We start from the raw sequence: 22493 nt of genomic DNA, 5'->3' as shown, positions 1-22493 counted from the left end.
CCTCAAATGTAAAATTGAAAATGATCCAGTCCCCAAACAATATAATCAATTAGTCTTTATGGATATCGAGCCCCAAAATCATCCACTAAAACTCAAGTCTGTTAGCTACCCTTCATCAGACATATGGAAAGAGTTTTATTCCAAATAATTTGCCTTGAAAGCTAAGGACTCTAATTTGATATTCTCATTCATTTTGTTACTAAACACTTGGAGGTCCAGGCTTACTGAGTCAGACCAGGCATTGAAAACAAGCAATAATAGTGATAATGATAATAATAAATAATATCATCGTTGTCTACAGATGCCTCATCTTATTTCTGGAAGAGACAGTGCCTGGTACTGTAGTGATAAGAATAATGATCATTATGACACAAAATCTGGATGTGAATCCTGGACCTTTCACATGGCTACATAAACTATAGTGATTTGCTTAACATCTATGCCTCAGTTACCTCATCTAGAAGGAAACTGCTTGACTGGCCTCCCTGGCTCAGCTTGAGAATTCAGTGAGAAGATACAAACCATAATGAACTGCTGTGGGGGTGTCACTTGTGCCACCATTCTTAAGCACAATCTTAGTGGAATTAAGAACACACACACACACACACAATTGGGCACTATAGTTGTTGAATGGGTAAATGTATCTAAATATACATGTAGAGCATGGATTGGAAGAACATTGTTAAATATACCAAAGCAAGTGTCTCCAGTAAGTAAGGGAAACAAGAATAGAGGTAAAGATGAAAAAGGAAAATAAAATGAACTGAAAAGGGGCCTGACAAGAAGTGATGGTGTGAAGATGCCATGACTGAGGAAGGGACTGACCACACTCTGTTCACTGCGGGTTCAACACAGGAATTGCAGGAGATAATGTTATGAGAGGACCTAGTACACAGGCTAATAAATCAGTAGCAGTCAGTAGATTTAACATGAAGGGGAACCAGAATTATATAATCTTCAGGATATGGAGAATACAAGGAAGGAATACCTGCTAGACAGAGGATGAAAAACAATGGAAGATGGGGCACCCCTCCTACTAGTTTCTTCTGAACTCCTTTTCCTTTTCCCAATTCCTCTTCTCCTTCAGGTCCTTCAACTGTCCTTGGAGGCTCCTGTAGTTGTTACTAAGAATGGTTGTACTAGGTTTCTCTTTCTGGGGAACTGTCCCCAGCCACCTCCCTCCCAACTAAGACACAACAGTGGTTCTTCACAGTGCTTGAATCACACCACCCCTCTGAGGTTAGTCACCTCAAAAAAATATCATACACTCTTCTAAAGTCCATATCATAGACCTTGAGCAGGAATCCCAGAGGAGGACCATCTGAATGGCAGGTTCAGAAAGGGCTAATGCTTTTCATAATTTCTGTTTCCCTCAATTGTGTTGTGCAGGGTGGTCCATGCTATCTTTCCAATTTACTGAAGATATATTTTACAGACTAAAATAGGAAGATACCAGAGAAGCAGCTCAAAGAACAAAGCATCTGAAAATCAAATAATTACATGACTCCAAGAGGAGAAGGCCAAACAAGTACATGAACAAGCAATCTTATAGAAAAGAAAACAAACCCATGATTGGGAATCCTGAGTGAGCGTACTACAAATCCACCTTATAACAACAAAGAGAAAGATCATCCTCAAATGCCATATCTAGAAATACTCTTTCTCCATGCAATAATCTGATTATTCCAATGGTTTATATTCAGGCCAGATCTCCGAATCAGCTAGTCAGAGCCCTACTCTAATTCTTCCCCGACCATGAGGCCCATCACCTCCTTCCTAATTCAGCTCTCACATCCTGACTTACCCTTCCTGGGATGAGCCTGTGGCCTGGGTATGTATTTGCCCTGTTAGGGTTACTCTCCTCATTCCTTCTGTCCATTCTTGGAATGATATATCTTCTTAACATTATTCTAAAAGCTTTCCCCAACATCTAGAAAGCCATTTGTAAGCCATTATTTCTAACCTTCTTCCCCTTTTCATCAGCGCTTATTGTCCATCCTGATGCTCAGCTAAAACTAATTTTCTCTTTCTGTCATGTCAGCTGGTGTTCTAGATATGTCCTTAAATTCTTTTATAGTCTAAAGCATCCAGAAGGCTGGGCCAGGGCCCATATACATCTTCCTACTTCTAAATTATACATTCTTGTGCCCAATTCTCACTCCCCAGGACAAGGTTATGCTAAGCAACCATAAGAGGAATTTAGGGCAGAGAAAATGAATGTATGAAAATATTGATTGACTATTGTTATCTTGAGATTCCTAGAAGATTTTGTTTTTGTTGTTATTTTGGAAAGAAACAGTCAAACTGAGGTATAAACAGGAGAGTAAAACATGTACCATCATCTGTCCAAGTGCATTTCCTGAGGACATTTCCTGGGTCTGTGAATCTCAGTGTAATCAGAAAATAGTCTCTTCCAAAGGAGGTGATTACTTGGAGGATGTGCTTAAATAAATGAAGAGAGAAACAAGAGAGCTTGAAGCCAGTTTCCGTGTATTCCATAATGCCCCTGGGTCCCACTTCCCTCCTTCCTCTTCCCTGTGTTTCTCTCAGTCTCTGAGATCCTTTGTAATTTTAAAACAAACAAAAAAAATCCCAAGTCCCCATGAAGAACTACTGTCACACCCAACAATTCATGCACTAAATTGCAAGCAGTCTTGATTTCCCAGCCCGCCCCACTCACTCTCCTTTGTCCTGGAGGTCATTGTGTTCATTATTCTCTCCTGAGAAGGGTTCTACCCTCACTCTGGACCTTTCCTTTTCAAAACATTCTTCAAGGCAGCAAGTTCCACGGGTTCCTGTGGCTGGGTGTTAACACTCCTGACAATCAGGAAGTTGGACTGCTGGCTCCTCGATAGCTTCAGAGATAGTTTCTTTTTCTTTTTTCTTTTTAAAATTCAATTTGCCAAACTACTGCCATCATTTTCAGATGTAGTTTTCAATAATTAACCAATTGCTTATGACACCCAGTGCTCATCACATCACATGTCCTTCTTAGTGCCCACCGCCCAGTTACCCCATCCCCCAACAACTTCCCCTTCAGCAACTCTCAGTTTGTTTCTCAGAGTTAAGAGCCTCTCATGGTTTGTCTCTCTCTCTCTGATTTTTCCTATTCAGTTCCCCTCCCATCCCTTATGGTCCTCTGTACTAGCTCTTAAATTCCACATGTGGGTGAAACCATATGATAGTTGTCAAAGATAGTTTCAACACTGTTTTACTAGAAATTTGATATTTGAAAGGAAGGGTACTGATGGTATTAATGATCTTCAAGTTCTCAAAGTTTCAGAAAAGTGGACTTTCAATGCAACATCTCCAGAGATTATAGCAATCCTCTGTATCCAAGCACAGCTCCTTCCTTATCCCAAAGTGTATAAATACTTTAGTCCTTAAAATTTCCAGAGAATGAAAGCTGCAGAGCCAATCAAATCGGTGGCTCTCAAACAAAGAATTATAAATCTTTTTGGATAACTGAACTTCCTCAGAATTTCTGAATTTCTCACTCAAACAGCCCAACAAGTCATGTAGGGAGCAGTCAGGACAACAATATTAGAGGCTTTGAGTTCAGGGTGAGAGCTTTAAATTATAGTTAAGTGTGGTGGTGCATGTGTACACAAACACTTCCAATGTGGGAAACAGGTCAGAATACATACAGAAAGGTAAACAGAGGGAAAGCCACCATGAACACTAGGGCCAAGTCTCATATCCAGGGTAGAAGAAATTACTTAACAATACGAAATGAAGAATAGCATCCTCCCAACTTCACACGCTGGTTGGGCCTTCTCTAGAAGTCTATGTCCAATCATCGTCCTTCATTTCTTCATTCAACAAACAAATATACGGCTCTCTATTTATTCAGCAGTCCAGATAATGCAAACAAAAACTCAAGCAGCTAACATTTCTGCAGTAGGATGCAAACATTAAACATGCCTCTACTCAAGCAGCTAACATTTCTGCAGTAGGATGCAAACATTAAACATAAGTAATGAGGATGTATATCGTGTTGGATTTGCAATCCGTGCTTCAGAGAAAAGGAAAGCAAGCAAATGTTAGTATGTGCTCAGAGTGGGTGTTGTGACTTTAAAATGGATGGTCCAACCCAAGTCTCATATACACACTGTTGTGAAGTCATCACCATCATTTATCTCCAGAACTTGTTCATCTTTCTCAGCTGAAATTATGTACCCATTAAAAAATAACTCCCCATTCTTCTCTCCCTGGAGCTCCTGGCAACAAACATTCTACTTTCTGTCTCTCTGACTTCGACTACTCTACCTACCTCATATAAGTAGAATTCTACAATACTGTCCTTTTGTGATCTTCTTATTTCACTTAACATAATGCCTCAAGGTTCATCCATGTTGTAACATATAGAGAACTAATTCCCCTTTTAGGCTGACTAATATCTCATTGTGTGTCTATTCCAAATCTTGTTAATCTACTCATCCATTGGTGGTCATGTTGGTTATTTCACATTTTAGAATTTGGGAATAATGCTATTATGAACAAGACACTTGAGTCCCTATTTTCAATTTTGTGGGATATATACACAGAAGTAGGATTGTTGGAACATATGCTAGTTACATTTTTTAAAAGATTTTATTTATTTATTCATGAGAGACACAGAGAGAGACAGAGACATAGGCAGAGGGAGAAGCAGGCTCCCCGCAGGGAGCTGGTTGCAGGACCCAGTCCCAGGACCCCAGGTTCATGCCCTGAAGAGAAGGCAGACGCTTAACCACTGAGCCATGCAGGCTTCCCGCTAGTTGCATATTTAATAATTTTGAAAAATCACCATAATGTTTTCCACTGTGATTGTACCATTTTTAATTCTCACCAGTAACCAGAAGCATCCCAATTCCTCCACATCCTCTCCAACACTCCATATCCTGTTTTTGTTTTTTGGTTTTTTGAATAGCAGCCATACTGATGGGTGTGAAGTGGTACTTGGATGTCTTTCAGGAATAACAAGGAGGCCTGTAGGGCCAGAACACTGTAAGTGAGGGAGAAACAGTAGGGGATGAGGTCAGATAGAAAGCAGGAAGCCAGATCCTTTATGTAGGGTCTGAAAGTCACTGTGAGGACTTTAGCTATTACTCTAAGTGTGATGGAAACCCTAGAAAAAGTGAAAGTTTCACATGTTGCCACATTGATATTTAGAACCTTGTCCACACTGGACCTCTATCTGGTAGGTTTCAATCTTTTACAAATGCTGCATATCCAGGGTCAGTCTCTTATCCTACTTCCCGGACCACCCTCCTGGTCCATAAAATTGGGAACTCTAACTAATGAGATGCTCTCACTTCTCACTCAGATTCACCCAGCAGCCCTTGAAGAGAGTTTCCCTTCCATAAGGTGTGATAAATCCCTAAATCACATTCTTCTGGGTTGCTACATTGTGAGAGAAAACAAGTTTGAGTTCTCTCTGCCCACCTTCCAGAAAATGATACTTACCGCAAGTCTTAAAAAGACAGACAGACTGAGACAGACAAAAACACTCTTAACAAGACATGCAGTTTAGTTCTCTCTATTAAGTCCAAATTTCTAAGTTATATTTACAAGGCTTTCCATTTACTGTTGTTCTATCACTTACTCTTAGTACAACCTTTTTGTAGCTCTTGCTTAAACAGGTCAAATTTTCCACCACACATGCACATGTTGTGGCATTAACAAAGCCCTCACACAGACTGTCCCTAATAGAACATGCTCTTTCCAAACACTGTTCAACATGACTATCCTTCTGGAAGCGTCTCTGGGCACATCTACAGATAGATATCTGATCTCTCCAATATGCTGTTCTCATCCTTTGGTCTCCCCTCATTAATGTCCAGTGGCATAACTCACTAGACTAGAATTTTGTACTGGGTTAACACCCAGTTAGGAAAGAGGGAAGGAGTACGCGCTCACAGGGAGTTGGAGCAGGATCCCAGGACGTGCGGGGAAGCCCTCAGGCTCCCAGGGGCACTAACGGAGGAGGTGGCCCCAGGGGAGAGCGCGCCACACACCGTAGGCCGAGCTCCCTAAAGGGCTGCAGCGCGCTGCCGGCGGGGCCCTGGGAGCAGCTCTGGCGGCTCAGGAGGCGGCTTTGTGCCGAGGGGGCTGCGTGGCCCCAGGAGCGCGATTCCAACGGCGCCGGCCCTGGAGCATAGGGCGCCGGGGGACACAGCCCAAGATCCAGCACTCCCCACAGGACAGGCGGAGGCCGGGAAGGCCCAGGACAGCAAGGGCGCTCCTGCCGCCAGGTGGCCCAGAACTGTGCAGATGGGTGGCCCCGCCCCCCGGGGCATCCAGGCCCCTGCAGACTGAGAGCTCCATAGTTCCTGCCGGAGCTGACTCCAGGGCTCCAGAGCTGGCCGCCGCCACTGTTGCTGTTCCTCCTGGGGCCTCACAGGATAAACAACGCCCACTGGGCCTCACAGTGACTTCACCGGATAAACAGGATAAACAACTGCCACTGAGCCTTGCACTGGGCAGGGGGCAGAGCAGCTCCCCCAGGTGCATACACCTGGGAATCAGCACAGCAGGCCCCTCCCACAGAAGACCCGCTAGAAGGACAGGGGAAAAGCGAGTATTGACCAAGCAGCACTGGAAAGTTCCAGGGTAAGTCGAGGGATTTATAGTATATAGAATCAGAGGATACTCCCTTTTGTTTTTTGTTTTCTGTTTGCTTCCTCGCTCCCCCACCCCCTTTTTTTCTTTTATCTCTTCTCTCTTTTGCTGAGTTTTCTACTACAACTTGTTTTTGGCCACTCTGCACTGGGCAAAATGACTAGAAAGAAAAACTCACCTCAAAAGAAACAATCAGAAACAGCCCCCCTCCCAAAGAGTTACAGAATTTGGATTATAATCAATGTCAGAAAGCCAATTCAGAAACACAATTACAAAGCTACTGGTGGCTCTAGAAAAAATCATAAAGGATTCAAGAGACTTCATGACTGCAGAATTTAGGTCTCATCAGGCCAAAGTTGAAAATCAATTAAATGAGATGCAATCCAAACTGGAGGTCCTAACAACGAGGGTTAATGAGGTAGAAGGAGGATTGAGTGACAAAAAAGACAAATTGATGGCAAGGAGTGAAACTGAGAAAAACCGAGAAAAACAATTAAAAGATCATGAGGATAGGTTAAGGGAAATAAATGACGACCTCAGAAGGAAAAATCTACGTTTATTTTTTTTTATTTTTTTTAATTTATTTTTTATTGGTGTTCAATTTACTAACATACAGAATAACCCCCAGTGCCCGTCACCCATTCACTCCCACCCCCCGCCCTCCTCCCCTTCTACCACCCCTAGTTCGTTTCCCAGAGTTAGCAGTCTTTACGTTCTGTCTCCCTTTCTGATATTTCCAAAATCTACGTTTAATTGGGGTTCCCGAGGGCGCCGAAAGGGACAGAGGTCCAGAATATGTATTTGAACAAATCATAGCTAAGAACATCCCTAATTTGGGGAGGGAAACAGGCATTCAGATCCAGGAAATAGAGATATCCCCTCCTAAAATCAATAAAAACTGCTCAACACCTCGACATTTAATAGTGAAACTTGCAAACTCCAAAGATAAAGAGAAGATCCTTAAAGCAGCAAGAGACAAGAAATCTCTAACTTTTGGGGGGAGAAATATTAGATTAACAGCAGATCTCTCCACAGAGACCTGGCAGGCCAGAAAGGGCTGGCAGAATATAGTCAGGGTCCTAAATGAGAAGAACAAGCAGCGGAGAATACTCTATCCAGCAAGGCTTTCATTCAGAATAGAAGGAGAGATAAAGAGCTTCCAAGATAGGCAGAAACTGAAAGAATATGTGACCACCAAGCCAGCTCTGCAAAAAATACTAAGGGGAATTCTGTAACAGAGAGAGGAAGTCCAAGGGAACAATCCACAAAAACAGGGACTGAATTGGTATCATGATGACACTAAATTCATATCTTTCAATAGTAACTTTGAACGTGAATGGGCTTAATGACCCCATCAAAAAGCACAGGGTGTCAGACTGGATAAAAAAAAAAAAGTAAGACCCATCTATTTGCTGTCTAGAAGAGACTGATTTTATTATTTATTTATTTATTTATTTATTTATTTATTTATTTAATATAAATTTATTTTTTCTTGGTGTTCAATTTGCCAACATATAGAATGACACCCAGTGCTCATCCCGTCAAGTGCCCACCTCAGTGCCCGTCACCCAGTCACGCCCACCCCCGCCTAACTCCCCTTCCACCACCCCTAGTTCATTTCCCAGAGAAGACACTCATTTTAGACATAAGGACACCTACAGCTTGAAAATAAAAGGTTGGAGAACCATATACCATTCAAATGGTCCTCAAAAGAAAGCAGGGGTAGCCATCCTTATATCAGATAAACTAAAACTTATCCCAAAGACTGTAGTGAGAGATGAAGAGGGACACTATATCGTACTTAAAGGATCTATCCAACAAGAGGACCTAACAATCATCAATATTTATGCCCCGAATGTGGGAGCTGCCAAGTATATCAATCAATTAATAACCAAAGTTAAGACATATTTAGATAATAATACACTTATACTTGGTGACTTGAATGTAGCGCTTTCTACAATCGACAGGTCTTCAAAGCACAACATCTCCAAAGAAACAAGAGCTTTAAATGATACACTGGACCATATGGATTTCACAACTATTTACAGAACTTTACATCCAAAAGCAACTGAATATACATTCTTCTCAAGTGCACATGGAACTTTCTCCAGAATAGACACATACTGGGTCACAAATCAGGTCTTAACTGATACCAAAAGATTGGGATCATCCCCTGCATATTTTCTGACCATAATGCTTTGAAATTAGAACTAAATCATACGACGAAGTTTGGAAGGATTTCAAACATGTGGAGGTTAAGGACCATCCTGCTCAAAGAAGAAAGGGTCAACCAGGAAATTAGAGAAGAATTAAAAAGAGTCTGGAAACTAATGGGAATGAAGATATAACCGTTCAAAATCCTTGGGATACAGGAAAAGCAGTCCTGAGGGGGAATACATCGCAATACAAGCATCCATCCAAAAACTGGAAAGAACCCACGTACAAAAGCTAACCTTGCACCTAAGGGAGCTGGAGAAAAAACAGCAAACAGATCCTACACCCAGCAGAAGAAGAGAGTTAATAAAGATTCAAGCAGAACTCAATGAAATAGAGGCCAGGAGAACTGTGGAACAGATCAACAAAACCAGGAGTTGGTTTTTTGAAAATAGTAATAAGATAGATAAACCATTAGCCAAGCTTATTAAAAAGAAGAGAGAATAGACTCAAATAAATAAAATCATGAATGAGAAAAGAGAGATCACCACCAATACCAAGGAAATACAAATGATCGTAAAAACTTATTATAAGCAGCTTTATGCCAATAAATTAGGCAATCTAGAAGAAATGGACCATTCCTGGAAAACCACAAATTACCAAAACTGGAACAGGAAGAAATAGAAAACCTGAACAGGCCAATAATCAGAGATGAAATTGAAGCAGTCATCAAAAACCTCCCAAGTCACAAAGGCCAGAGCCAGATGGCTTCCCAGGGGAATTCTATCAAACTTTTAAGAAGAAACCATACCTACTCTACAAAAGCTATTCAGAAAGATAGAAAGAGATGGAATACTTCCAAACTCGTTCTATGGGGCTAGCATCACCTTAATTCAAAGACAAAGACCCCAGCAAAAAGGAGAATTATAGAACAGTATCCCTGATGAACATGGATGCAAAAATTCTCAACAAGATACTAGCCAATAGCATCCAACAATACTTTAAGAAGATTATTCACCATGACCAAGTAGGATTTATCCATGGGATGCAAGGCTGGTTCAACACTTGTAAAACAATCAATGTGATTCATCATATCAGCAAGAGAAAAAACAAGAACCATAGGATCCTCTCAATAGATGCAGAGAAAGCATTTCACAAAATACAGCATCCATTCCTGATCAAAACTCTTCAGAGTGTAGGGATAGAGGGAACGTTCCTCGACATCTTAAAAGCCATCTACGAAAAGCCCACAGCAAATATCATTCTCAATGGGGAAACACTGGGAGCCTTTCCCCTAAGATCAGGAACAAGACAGGGATGTCCACTCTCACCACTGCTATTCAACAGAATACTGGAAGTCCTAGCCTCAGCAATCAGGCAACAAAAAGAAATAAAAGGCATTCAAATTGGCAAAGAAGAAGTCAAACTCTCCCTCTTCACCGATGACATGATACTCTACATAGAAAATGCAAAAGACTCCACCCCAAGATTGCTAGAACTCATACAGCAATTTGGGAGTGTGGCAGGATACAAACTGAATGCCCAGAAGTCAGTGGCATTTCTATACACTGACAATGAGACTGAAGAAAGAGAAATTAAGGAGTCAATCCCATTTACAATCACACCCAAAAGCATAAGATACCTAGGAATAAACCTAACAAAAGAGGTAGAGGATATACCCTAAAATCTATAGAACACTTCTGAAAGAAATTGAGGAACACGCAAAGAGATGGAGAAATATTCCATGCTCATGGATTGGAAGAATTATATTGTGAAAATGTCGATGTTACCCAGGGCAATTTACATGTTTAATGCAATCCCTAGCAAAATACCATGGACTTTCTTCAGAGAGTTGGAACAAATTATCTTAAGATTTGTGTGGAATCAGAAAAGACCCTGAATAGCCAGGGGAATTTTAAAAAAGAAAACCATAGCTGGGGACATCACAATGCCAGATTTCAGGTTGTACTACAAAGCTGTGGTCATCAAGACAGTGGGGTACTGGCACAAAAACAGACACATAGATCAGTGGAACAGAATAGATAATCCAGAAGTGGACCCTCAACTTTATGGTCAACTAATATTCGATAAAGGAGGAAAGACTATCCACTGGAAGAAAGACAGGCTCTTCAATAAATGGTGCTGGGAAAATTGGACATCCACATGCAGAAGAATGAAACGAGACCACTCTCTTTCACCATACACAAAGATAAACTCAAAATGGATGAAAGATCTAAATGTGAGACAAGATTCCATCAAAATCCTAGAGAAGAACACAGGCAACACCCTTTTTGAACTTGGCCACAGTAACTTCTTGCAAGATACATCCATGAAGGCAAGGGAAACAAAAGCAAAGATGAACTATTGGGACTTCATCAAGATAAGAAGCTTTTGCACAGCTAAAGAAACAGTCAACAAAAGTAAAAGACAACCTACAGAATGGGAGAAGAGATTTGCAAATGACGTATCAGATAAAGGGCTAGTTTCCAAGATCTATAAAGAACTTATTAAACTCAACAGCAAAGAAACAAACAATCCAATCATGAAATGGGCAAAAGACATGAACAGAAATCTCACAGAGGAAGTCATAGACATGGCCAACAAGCACTGAGGAAATGCTCTGCATCACTTGCCATCAGGGAAATACAAATCAAAACCACAATGAGATACCACCTCACACCAGTGAGAATGGGGAAAATTAACAAGGCATGCAACCACAAATTTTGGAGAGGATGTGGAGAAAGGGGAACCCTCTTGCACTGTGTGGGAATGTGAACTGGTGCAGCCACTCTGGAATTCTTGTGGAAGTTCCTCAAAGAGCTAAAAATAGGTCTGCCCTACGACCCAGCAATTGCACTGCTGGCTATTTACCCCAAAGATACAGATGCAATGAAATGCCGGGACACCTGTACCCCGTTGTTTATAGCAGCAATGTCCACAATAGCCAAAGTGTGGAAAGAGCCTCGGTGTCCATCGAAAAATGAATGGATAAAGAAGATGTGGTCTATGTATACAATGGAATATTACTCAGCCATTAGAAATTACAAATACCCACCATTTGCTTCGACGTGGATGGAACTGGAGGGTATTATGCTGAGTGAAATAAGTCAATCGGAGAAAGACAAACATTATATGGTCTCATTCATTTGGTGAATATAAAAAATAGTGAAAGAGAATAAAGGGGAAAGGAGAACAAATGAGTGGAAATATCAGAAAGGGAGACAGAACATGAGAGACTCCTAACTCTGGGAAATGAACAATGTGTGGTGGAAAGAGAGGTGAGCGGGGGGTGGGGGTGACTGGGTCTGGGGCACTGAGTGGGGCACCTGATGGGATGAGCACTGGGTGTTATGCTATATGCTGGCAAATTGAACTCCAATAAAAAAATAAAATAAAAATAAAATAGATCCAGTTAAATATCTGCTCTAGATATTAGTGCACATCTAATGCTAACATCTAATAATAGTTATTATAAGGATGGTAATAATTCTTATTAATATAATAATAATGATAATAATAATTATTATTCTCAGTCTTGGTTTGTGCAAAAGTTGAAAAATGAGAGAAACCACTGCAGTAGTAATGAATGTACAACCTCTCCTCTGGAGAAAGAGACGTAAAGACCACATAGCTTCCCTGAAAGGTTGGATAAAAAGCTGAAATAACCAAATTCAGCTAAGACATAAAAATAAATATTCTAACTTATCACCCAAGAACCTTCTGAGAGTAACTTTACCAAATCAATCATTTACCAGGTATCCTCTCAACTATTATTTCACTTTGTACTATATTCTGTTTGCAGTAGTTACGAGAAGTCCTTGTCTCCCTTTCTAATATAAAAGTCCTTAGGGTAGAATCTGCGTCATGTTCTCTCAATAAGGCTAGAAACCCTAATTATCCAAGTAAATATTTCTAGGTGCAAACAACTTGAAGGCATGACAGCCCCCAAAGTATCTGCTAATTAGACCAAGAGGAAACACAGCCACCTCCTCCAACTCATCTACCTACCCTATCACCCTCAGCACCTCCCAACTCCCATCCTAGTCTGGCAGCGGCTGATTTCCAAATCAGTGAAAACCCACCCTGATGCAGACTAACATGCTCCATACCAAAGGTATATAGACAAAATCCATATGCCAGATGTAGACCAAAATCTATGCAGATGCAGACCAAAACACTTTTGCTTCCTCCCCACAATATCTATGGAGTCCCTGCTACATGCAATGCCACATTAGTTTCATTGCACCATTATTTGGGTAAACAAACAGATAGCCAGAGCTTCTCTAGACCTGTATAGACTCCAGATGATCTCGTATCATTCTGGGATGGCTGTGCACAGATGCCTTTTTCTTAGTGCCTCTGTGATAACTTCGGAGAAGACAAAGACAAATGCAAAGTTCCTTATTCATTATTTGACTCATTTCCAGCTATACAGTCAGACACAATCCAGTTTTGTAAATTCTTAACATTTCTTTCATGCCAAACCAAGATGACCATCTTGACACTGCATACAACATGGCTGGCTGCATGGAAAGGCTGACTATTTCTCTAGTTATCTTCCTTCATATCTTTAAATGTGTTCTTCTGTCCTCCCCTGTAAGGACTCAGCTCTGTCTCTGTCCTCTCTTACCAGACTGTGCTTGGCTTACCTCATAACCTTGGGTGGCAGGCAGCTTCACACCACCACCTGCTCCTTTGAAAAATGGTTTGTTTTGTTTTGTTTTATTGCGGGAAAGACACTAGATCATCCAGTCATTTGTAAGTTGTACATGCCTCAAAGTTCTGAGCTCTTCTCCAAATATAAATCCATATGAGTTCTCCACAAAAGACCCACCAGCCTCACCCCAGCTCAGGCAGAATAATCTACAACAACCAGCCTCTGTTACCATTCTTTAAGGGACACTCTTTATCCCTCTTACTAGCCCTTTCTCTTCCCCATCCTGCTTTGTGATTTCTGTGATAAAGAAAAAATGAACAAGAATAAACTAAGTGAATATCCAAAGATCATATTTATCAATTTGGAACATACTTGGTAAAGAAACTGACCATTCCACATAATTTTTGCTTTAACTAAGATTAAAATGAATCTGCCTTCTGGAAGCACGTAACACATATCAATTGATAATGGAGAGAAGGAGACCAAGAACTGCTAGAGAGCAAGAGAAAGAAAACCTAGAAATTAACATTTGCCACATGTAATGCAAAAAACAGGGGGCATTCATGAAGAAGTATTGTCTTGGCTTCTGGTGTTGGCCCACTGCCAAGAGTATACACAATAACAGTTTAAGACTCCAAGAGCCTTCAAAATTAAACAGGTGCAAATAAGTTTTGTGATAACAGCCAACTGCCTCTTAGTGACTCAGTGTTTTAATGGCCACTAAGAGGCCACACCCCATGGGACCTTGGTAATCTTTCCGCCTACATTCTGATCCGGCCTATAATCCATCACCACCACACTTTTTAAAATTAGATAAGAAAGGCAGGGAGATAACTTTAGCAGCTACAAATAATAGATATTTAGCTCCTTGAGCCTGAAGGAAGAAGCCCCTCAAGGCCTTTCTGGTGATGGGTGACCACCTTATCAAACTGGACCTGCTATTCCACAAATTTCACACCGATGACTTCTCTAAGAAGATATGAGAAGAGACTTTCTGAAACTCCAGTGAGGGAGCAAGGCAAAACATGGAGAAGGCAGTAACGCCCAGTGAAAAAATCAATTCATTCCAGGAATATATCTAAGCATACTATGTGCTAGGCCCTGTGGGAGAGGCAAAGATGAAGAAAGTAAGCTGTGCACCAGGTCAGAAAGGAAAGGAGGGCAGGGCAAACAGTGGGAGGATGCTAGAGGAGAAGCTCCAAGTAATAACCTCCCTTAACTCATATTTTGATCATCAGAGCTGAGAACCATTCTGTTCTGGAGAAGAACAGAGTGTAGGTCTCCAAATCCCTCTGACCCCAGCAAACATACCTGCTTTTCCCAAACTCACAAGGTAGTGGTCTACACCAGCCAGATCAAAGTCTAGCTCTGGTGCCATGAAATACCCTCTGCTTAAACCCCACAGGGCTTCTGTAGCCAGTGGTGCTCCAAGCCCAGTCTTCTTCCTCTCTGACTCTGTCTCAGTTTTTCTGCCAACTCTATTAACAGCAGAAATCACTTACCCAGGGGCTTTTTCTGCCTCCGAGGAGAAACACTTGGGATGAAAGAGCAAGACAAACCCATGGACAGGGAAGGAGCTTGGCCAACCAGAATCAGGCTTGGAGTGGAGCTTAGAGAGGCCCTGATTGAGTTGAGGCCCTGGGGAGGCAAGATCTTGAGGAGGAGGGGCCTCAGGAAGTCTGAGTACTAACCAGGCTGGGCCTCAGGTTGTTGAGGCCAAAGGGCAAAATGGGCCTGGGAAGGAAGTGAAAGTAGGAAGGAGGTGGCTTAGCTGGAATGGTGGAGGAAGACTAGAGGGGGACAATGGAAGACCATTGGGGCCCTGCATGGTGAGGAAGTGGACTAAAGGTTTAAATGGGGCTTTGCTGGAGACTTTGCTGGCAGCAAGATGTGAATGTGGAAGGAAACAAGTTCTCCAGGGTCCTGGGCCTGGAGGAGGAAGTACTGGCTAGTAGAAGGAGAGTGTGGAGAGCTTGGTGGAGTTCAGGGTATGGAGGCTAGTCCCAAATCCAGCTAAGAAGCTCACTCAGCAGTCCTGTGAACAAGCACAGAAGCAACCCTCCCGACCCCCAGCTGCCTCTCCCAGAATCTACTACAGGTTCCTCTAAAACCACCAACCATCCTGGCCCCTCAGCCACGTTTCCAGTGATGCCAGAAATAAAATGAAAAGAGAATAGACTTAAGCATACCCAAAGGGATGACCTGAGACAGTCACTCAGTGTTCATAGCATGTTCTGAATGAATGTGCATTAAGCCTTGTGCTGGTGGAAGTAAGATATAGTCCCTGCCTATAGATTTCTCTGCTCTACCCAATCACAATGTAAGGCTTCCAAGACCCTGAAACAGTGATCAAAGGAAGGGACCTCATCCTTCCCAGAATATTAATCTTCAGAGGCAAGACCTCCCAGAGATGGAGAAAGTAGGGCCTATTTAGACACCCAGGGCTGAATGGACACGTGATAGTCCCACAAGCAATGGGTCTCAAGGAAAGTGGAACAACTGCCTCTACTTGATAGTCACAAGATTCATCTAAATCATAAATTATGTGCTTTTTTATTTTATTTTTTAATAAATTAATTTTTTATTGGTGTTCAATTTACCAACATACAGAATAACACCCAGTGCTCATCCCGTCAAGTGCCCCCCTCAGTGCCCGTCACCCATTCACCCCCACGCCCTGCCCTCCTCCCCTCCCACCACCCCTAGTTCATTTCCCAGAGTTAGGAGTCTTTATGTTCTGTCTCCCTTTCTGATATTTCCCACACATTTCTTCTCCCGTCCCTTATATTCCCTTTTACTATTATTTATAGTCCCCAAATGAATGAGAACATACACTGTTTGTCCTTCTCCGATTGACTTACTTCACTCAGCATAATACCCTCCAGTTCCATCCACGTTGAAGCAAATGATGGGTATTTGTTGTTTCTAATGGCTGAGTAATATTCCATTGTATACATAAACCACATCTTCTTTATAATTATGTGCTTTAAAGACAGAGGTGGAGGTGGAGGGAGGGGAGAGAAGGGGAGCAGCAGGTCCCTAAAGGAACAGAGTCTATACTAACAATATAATCACAGACCTTTGAACATAGAGCAGAAAGAACTGCCCCAGATCTTGGTAAGACCCTCCACCTGTGGAAAACCTACAGGAAAAATGAGTGGGAAAAATTAGAGATGGAGACAAACCATGAGAGTCTCCTAACTCTGGGAAACAAACAAAGGGTAGTGGAGCGGGAGGTGGGCGGGGGGATGGGGTAACTGGGTGACAGGAACGGAGGAGGCACTTGATGGGATGAGCACTGGGTGTTATACTATATGATGGCAAATGAGACTTTAATAATAATAATAATAATAATAATAATAATAATAATAACAAAAACCCTACAGATCCACGGCCCCTGTCCTAACACATCTCCAGGGAGCAGGGACCAGGGGCCCTGACTGAGCACCTCCTGTGTTCCAGGCACTGTGCTGGGGAGGGGGTGATGGTCCAGCCTAGACCACAGAGCCCGGATTCCTAGAGGCAGAGGAGCCTGGCAAGACTGGCAGGAGGGCTGTGATGACAGGAAAGTAGGAGAGGGGCAGCTGGGTGTGTGATCTGTGTCTGCTCCCAGGTCCTAGGCAGTCTTCCCTGCCTCAAGCTGGGATTGTCCCAGATGTGCCTCTGCTTGAGGGAAAGAAGGGCAGGTGCAGGAGAGGGTCTGGGTATCCTGCATCTGGTCCCCAGAACAATCCCTTCCCCTTCTCCTATGGTACTCACTGCCTACTGGGGAGAGGGCGGGAGGTTGGAGGAAAAACCAAATCCCACAAATAATCACCAGATAAAGAAATGATCTGGCCCAGGCCAGGGAGAATAAGGAGGATGCGTTATTGGGCCATAAATGCCTCATCAAGGAGGTGCACAACATGGTGAAATCTGTTGATTCTGTCCATTCCTGGTGATTTCTCTTGAAGTATCTGAACCTTGAAGGGGGAGGAGGGAATAGGGGAGGACACAAGAGTGTGAGCCAGAGACAGGCATAGAGACTGAGAGACACAGAGATGAGAGAAGCAGGGAGAGCTCTGGAAGGGAGGGTAAAGAGGGACCAGGGATGGGGGAGGCAGCACAGAATATTGACAGGGGACATGCAGGGGAGACACTGGCTCCCAGGGTGAGACTCACACAGATGTGAGGGGAAGAGAGACCCTCACACTCTGAGGGAGGGACACAGGCAGGAAGACAGCTGAAGAAGGAGCTGAGGGCAGATCCAGTCCTGGGAAAACTCAGGCCACTCCTGTGGAGTCCTCTCTGGAGTCAGAGAGACAGAAAGACAGGCCCTGAGACAGACATATCTGCTGACAGAGGTGAAGGTGAAGGAGGCCAAGATGGAAGAAGAAGCCAGGGCTGCAGGGAGAGGTGAGGGAGCAGACAGGGAGAGAGGAGGCAGGTGTGCAGCAGGAGGGGGAGCCAGGCCACGGAGGGGGCTGCAGAGTGGCTCCAGGAGCCTCTGCCCTCCCTCCTGGCTCCTGTTGAGCTCAGGTCCCTGCCACAACCTGCTGCTGCTGGATGGGCCCAGAGAACTGACAGGGCCAGGCTGCTGCCAGGGCTGCCCCAGGCTCCCTCCTGTGCCCACTTTGTCCAAGGGGCCCTATGTGGATATAGACACTACATCCCCTGCCCGCCCCCCACCCCAGAATGCCTCCATCAAAGGAGACCTGAGCTCATGCCTAATATCTCAGATTTTATAGAGCCTGGCACACACACAATGGAGTTGGGGGAGAAGGAAAAAGAGAAACTGAGGCAGGCAGGAAAGGGAGGTTACCAGCTCTGGTGAAGGTACTCGGACAGCCTGGTTAGGGATCTCATGGAGGAAAGAGAGGAGGTAAAGTCCAGGAATATTTTTCATTGAGAACTAAAGAACAGTCACACACAGTGTGAGAAAAATAACACACGAGTGACACACATTTGGAGTCAGCAGTGTAGACACCTGAGCAGTCAGGATCAATGCCTTCAAGCAGCTACTCGCTAAGGGCTCCCACAAGTGCACATATGAAATCCACAAAAGGAGAAACTGAGGTAGAGAATACAGACCTGGAGACCAGGGTACATGCTTGAATCTAGGTTATAAGGGACCAGGGATGAAGCCACCAGCCAAGTATGTGAAGACCTAAGACAGCACAGCAAGCTGGCCCCTGCCTTCTCCCCCAGGCTTTCTCACAACTGTGCTGAGACCAGCTCCCCCAGCTCTTCACAGGGCCAGGGGAGACCCTGAGAACATTGACCCAAGCAACCTAAAGGAGAACTGTTCTCCCCGCCCTCTGCTCTGTCAGCCACATGTGAAGGTCCCAGAGCCAGATGTGTGATTACAGCCGGAGTTCAAGGAGGGAAGGTGCAGGGGAACCTTCCAGAGAAGTCATGCAGAGAAGACCACGGAGCAAAACCCAATGTAATTCGCAGTCCCATGGACACTTTGAAGTGTAATCAATTTCAGAATGTCCAGAGTTAACAAAAATTAAGGTCAGGAGCTGGGTAGGTAATCACATTTCTCCTCCATGTTGAACATTTTACCCTCCTAGTAGACCATGGACACATGTTTTCAGGAAATACACGAAAGCAGATCCTAGAAATCTTTAAAAGTTCTTTTGCATAAATTTCATTTTCTCCTCAATAACAGGCTACAGAAGCAGACACTAGTGCTGCCATCTTACAGATAATAAAACTAAGGCATAGAGAGAGTAAATAACTCACCTCAAGTCATAAAACAGGTGAGTGAACAGCAGAGAGTCATATGACCATACTGTGGGGCCCCTCATGAACTTTCTGCTCTGGGAAGCAGCCAGGCTTGGGGCCCGGGTGTGGAAGGGACAAGGGACTCCCCAGAGCACAAAACACCTGCCTCCTGGGGCCCTTCTCAACATGTCCTGTTCAGCCTCACTGAACCAGATCTAACAATCTTGGCTCCCAGAGGTTGCTACAGCTCTCTGAACCTTAGAATCTTTTTCAATTCCAGCTAGAATGCTGCATCAAGCACTCCACAAGTTTGGTGAAAAGTTGGTACACAGACGTCTGCTGGAACAAAAAGTCCACGAGTTTAAATCTGGTAGAAGCCTGAGCACTCTGGATTTAGTGGCCCTGGGTGTGGGCTGCACAGTGGGGGTTGGTGTGTATTTCCTGGTTGCTGAGGTGGCTAGTAGTCAAGTAGGACCGGCCACTGTGATATGCTTCTTGGTGGCTGGCCTAACTTCGTTATTGGCTGGGCTGTGCTATGCAGAGTTTAGCGCCCGGGTTCGGCATTCTGGTTCCGCATATCTCTATTGTTTTGTCACTATAGGTGGACTCTAGGCATTCATCACCAGTTGGAACCTCATCCTCTCCTTTTTTATTGATACAGTCGTTGTGATCCAGGCCTGGACCTTAATTTTTGACTACCTAATTAGAAACCAGATCTCTGAGAGTATCTCAGAGCACATTCCCCAAGTCTTAACAGATAATCTAATCTACTTTACTTTGGTCCTTGGATTTTTTTCTCTTAGAATTTCAAAGAGTGGCTTATCATAAGTTCTTCATAGTTTTAAACTGTTCACATTGGTGAAGCTTTTGGTTCTCAGTTTTGTCATCATCTCTGGCTTCGTTAAGGGGGGACCTGCACAACTGGAAGCTCACAAAAGAGGATTACGTAAAGGATGGACTCAATGACACCTGGCCTGGGCTCTCTGGGCTCTGGAGGATTCATACCATTTGGCTTCCAGGGGATTCTCCAAGGAGCAGCTACCTGTTTCTATACTGTTATAGGTTTCAGCGTTCTTGTTACCAGAGTCAAAGAATCGCACATGCCTGAGCGTTCCATCCCCATGGGCGTTGTTATTTCACTGCTCACCTGCTTCTTGGTGTATTTTGGTGTCTCTGCAGCACTTACACTTATGGTGCCTCACCACCAGCTCCGACCTGGGAGCACCTTGCCTGAGGCATTTCTCCATATTGGATGGGACCTTGCCTACTCTGTTGTAGCTGTTGCAATTTTCTGTAGTATTTTTATCAGCATGTATGTTCCCCATACGTTTTGTTATACACATGATGGCAAAGGATGGCCTCCTGTTCCCTGTGCTTGCCAGGGTCATCACTGGCACATACACCCACTTGGTGTCCAGCATATTCATTTATGTGATTGCAGTAATTATATTATTATTCTTTGGATTCACTGATCTCTTGGGCCTCAGGTCAATTGTGACCCTGATATCTTATTCCCTGGTAGCTTTTTATGTTCTCATCATCAGGTTTCAGCCTGAGAGGAGGAATAAAGAAAACGAAGCAGAGGAGCAAGAGGAGAATGAGGGAAATGAAGCAGAGGTGCCAGAGGAGAACCTACCCGCAGCAGAGAAGCTAACTCTACAGAGACTATTTTTTTCCAGGCAGCCCCACCCCCACTCCACTCTCTGGCCGGGTTGTCTATGTTTGCTCCTCACTGCTTGCTCTGCTGCTGACTCTCCTCTGCCTGGTGCTGGCCTGGTGCCCAGATCTGCTTTCTGAAGACCCAGTGCGGATCACAGTGGTTGTGCTGCTCGTGGTGCTCATCACTGGGATCACAGGGGTCATCTGGAGACAGCCACAGAGCTCCACTCTCCTTCACTTCAATGTACCTGGTCTGCCTCTCCTCCCACTCCTGAGCATCTTTCTCAATGTTTATCTTATGGTGCAGATGACAGCTGGCACCTGGGCTCTATTTGGTGCCTGGATACTGACTGGATTTGTTATCTACTTCGCTTATGATATCCAGACAGCCTTAAGTGACCAAACCATAGACCTTGAACTCAACAGTGCCAGTACATTTTTGGTTTGACATCAACACACCTGAATTCAGTCTGGTTCCCTACACAGTAATGGGGAATACTCTTGAGCACATGGGAATCTAGGGCTCCTATGAGATATTGGTGTGAGAATACTAATAGAGCTCCATATTTATGGTAGAGTGAAGGATTTAACTTTGCTCTTTCTCTCTTTTTTTTTCTTTCTACTTTTTGTGTCTATACTGCTTACTGACTTTTACAAAATTAGTATTAGAAGAAGCTTGAAGGCATTTTCCTCTTCTTTGGTTAAATATCCACTAGTGAAGGATGTAACTAGCTGTCTTAGTCAGTATATCATGACTCTTGATCTCAGTCTGGTGAGTATGATCCCCACAGTGGTTGTAGCCATTGGGAAAATATCCAGTAACAGAATTACTGGATCACATGGTAGTTCTTTTTAAAAATTTTTGAGGAAATTCTATACTTTTTTCCATAATGCCTGCACTATTAACATTCCCACTAAAAGTGTATGAGCGTTCATTTTTTTCATTATCTTCACCAACACTTGCTTTTCTTCTATTTTTCATTTTAGGTAAACTGATACCTGATTGCAGTTTTAATTTGTATTTCCTTGATGATTAGTGATCTTTTCATGTGTCCATTGACCATCTGTATGTCTCTTTGGAAAAGTGTCTATCTATTCAGGTCTTCTGCCTTTTTTATTTGGATTATTATTATTATTTTTTTGGAATTGCACTGAATAAGTTCTTCATGTATTTTGAGTGTCAACCCCTTATTGATATATCACTTGTGGGTATCTTCTCCCATTCAATTGCCTCTTTTTGTTGTAAATGGTTTCTTTTTCTGTTGGAAAGAATTTTAGTTACATGATTTTGAAAAGATATATGTACCTTATGTTTATTGCTGCATTACTTATAATAGGCAAGATATAGAAGTAACCCAGTATCCTCTGATAGCTGAATCAATAAAGAAGATGTGAGATATATGTATATATGTATATATATATATGTATATATATATATGTATATCTATATATATGGCATAAGGAAGAATAGAATTTTGCAATTTGTAACAACATGGATGGACTGGGTGGGTATAATGCTAATGGAAATATGTCAGTCTAAGAAAAACGAATGCCATATGTATGTTTTCACTGTTATATAGAATTTAACAAATTAAAAAAATTAAAAAGAAAAAAGACAGAGAATAAAAAAAAAACCCACCCAGACTCCTAAGTAGAGGGCCAAACTGATAGTTGCCAAAGGGGAGATGGGTAGGGGAATGAGTGATTTAAA

General features: G+C 43.0%; 2 pseudogenes; one reads left to right on the top strand and one right to left on the bottom strand.

Annotated features, from left to right (window-relative positions):
* The window catches only part of LOC140617391 (cationic amino acid transporter 3 pseudogene), a 25686-nt pseudogene extending 6013 nt beyond the window's left edge, over positions 1-19673 (bottom strand).
* On the top strand, positions 19409-22493 carry LOC140617392 (cationic amino acid transporter 3 pseudogene; annotated as a pseudogene).

The sequence above is a fragment of the Canis lupus genome, chromosome 25 (genome assembly GCF_048164855.1).
Source record: "Canis lupus baileyi chromosome 25, mCanLup2.hap1, whole genome shotgun sequence".
Lineage (NCBI taxonomy): Eukaryota > Metazoa > Chordata > Mammalia > Carnivora > Canidae > Canis > Canis lupus.
Note: the sequence above shows the minus strand (reverse complement) of the source record. Positions and strands in the feature narration are given on the sequence as shown.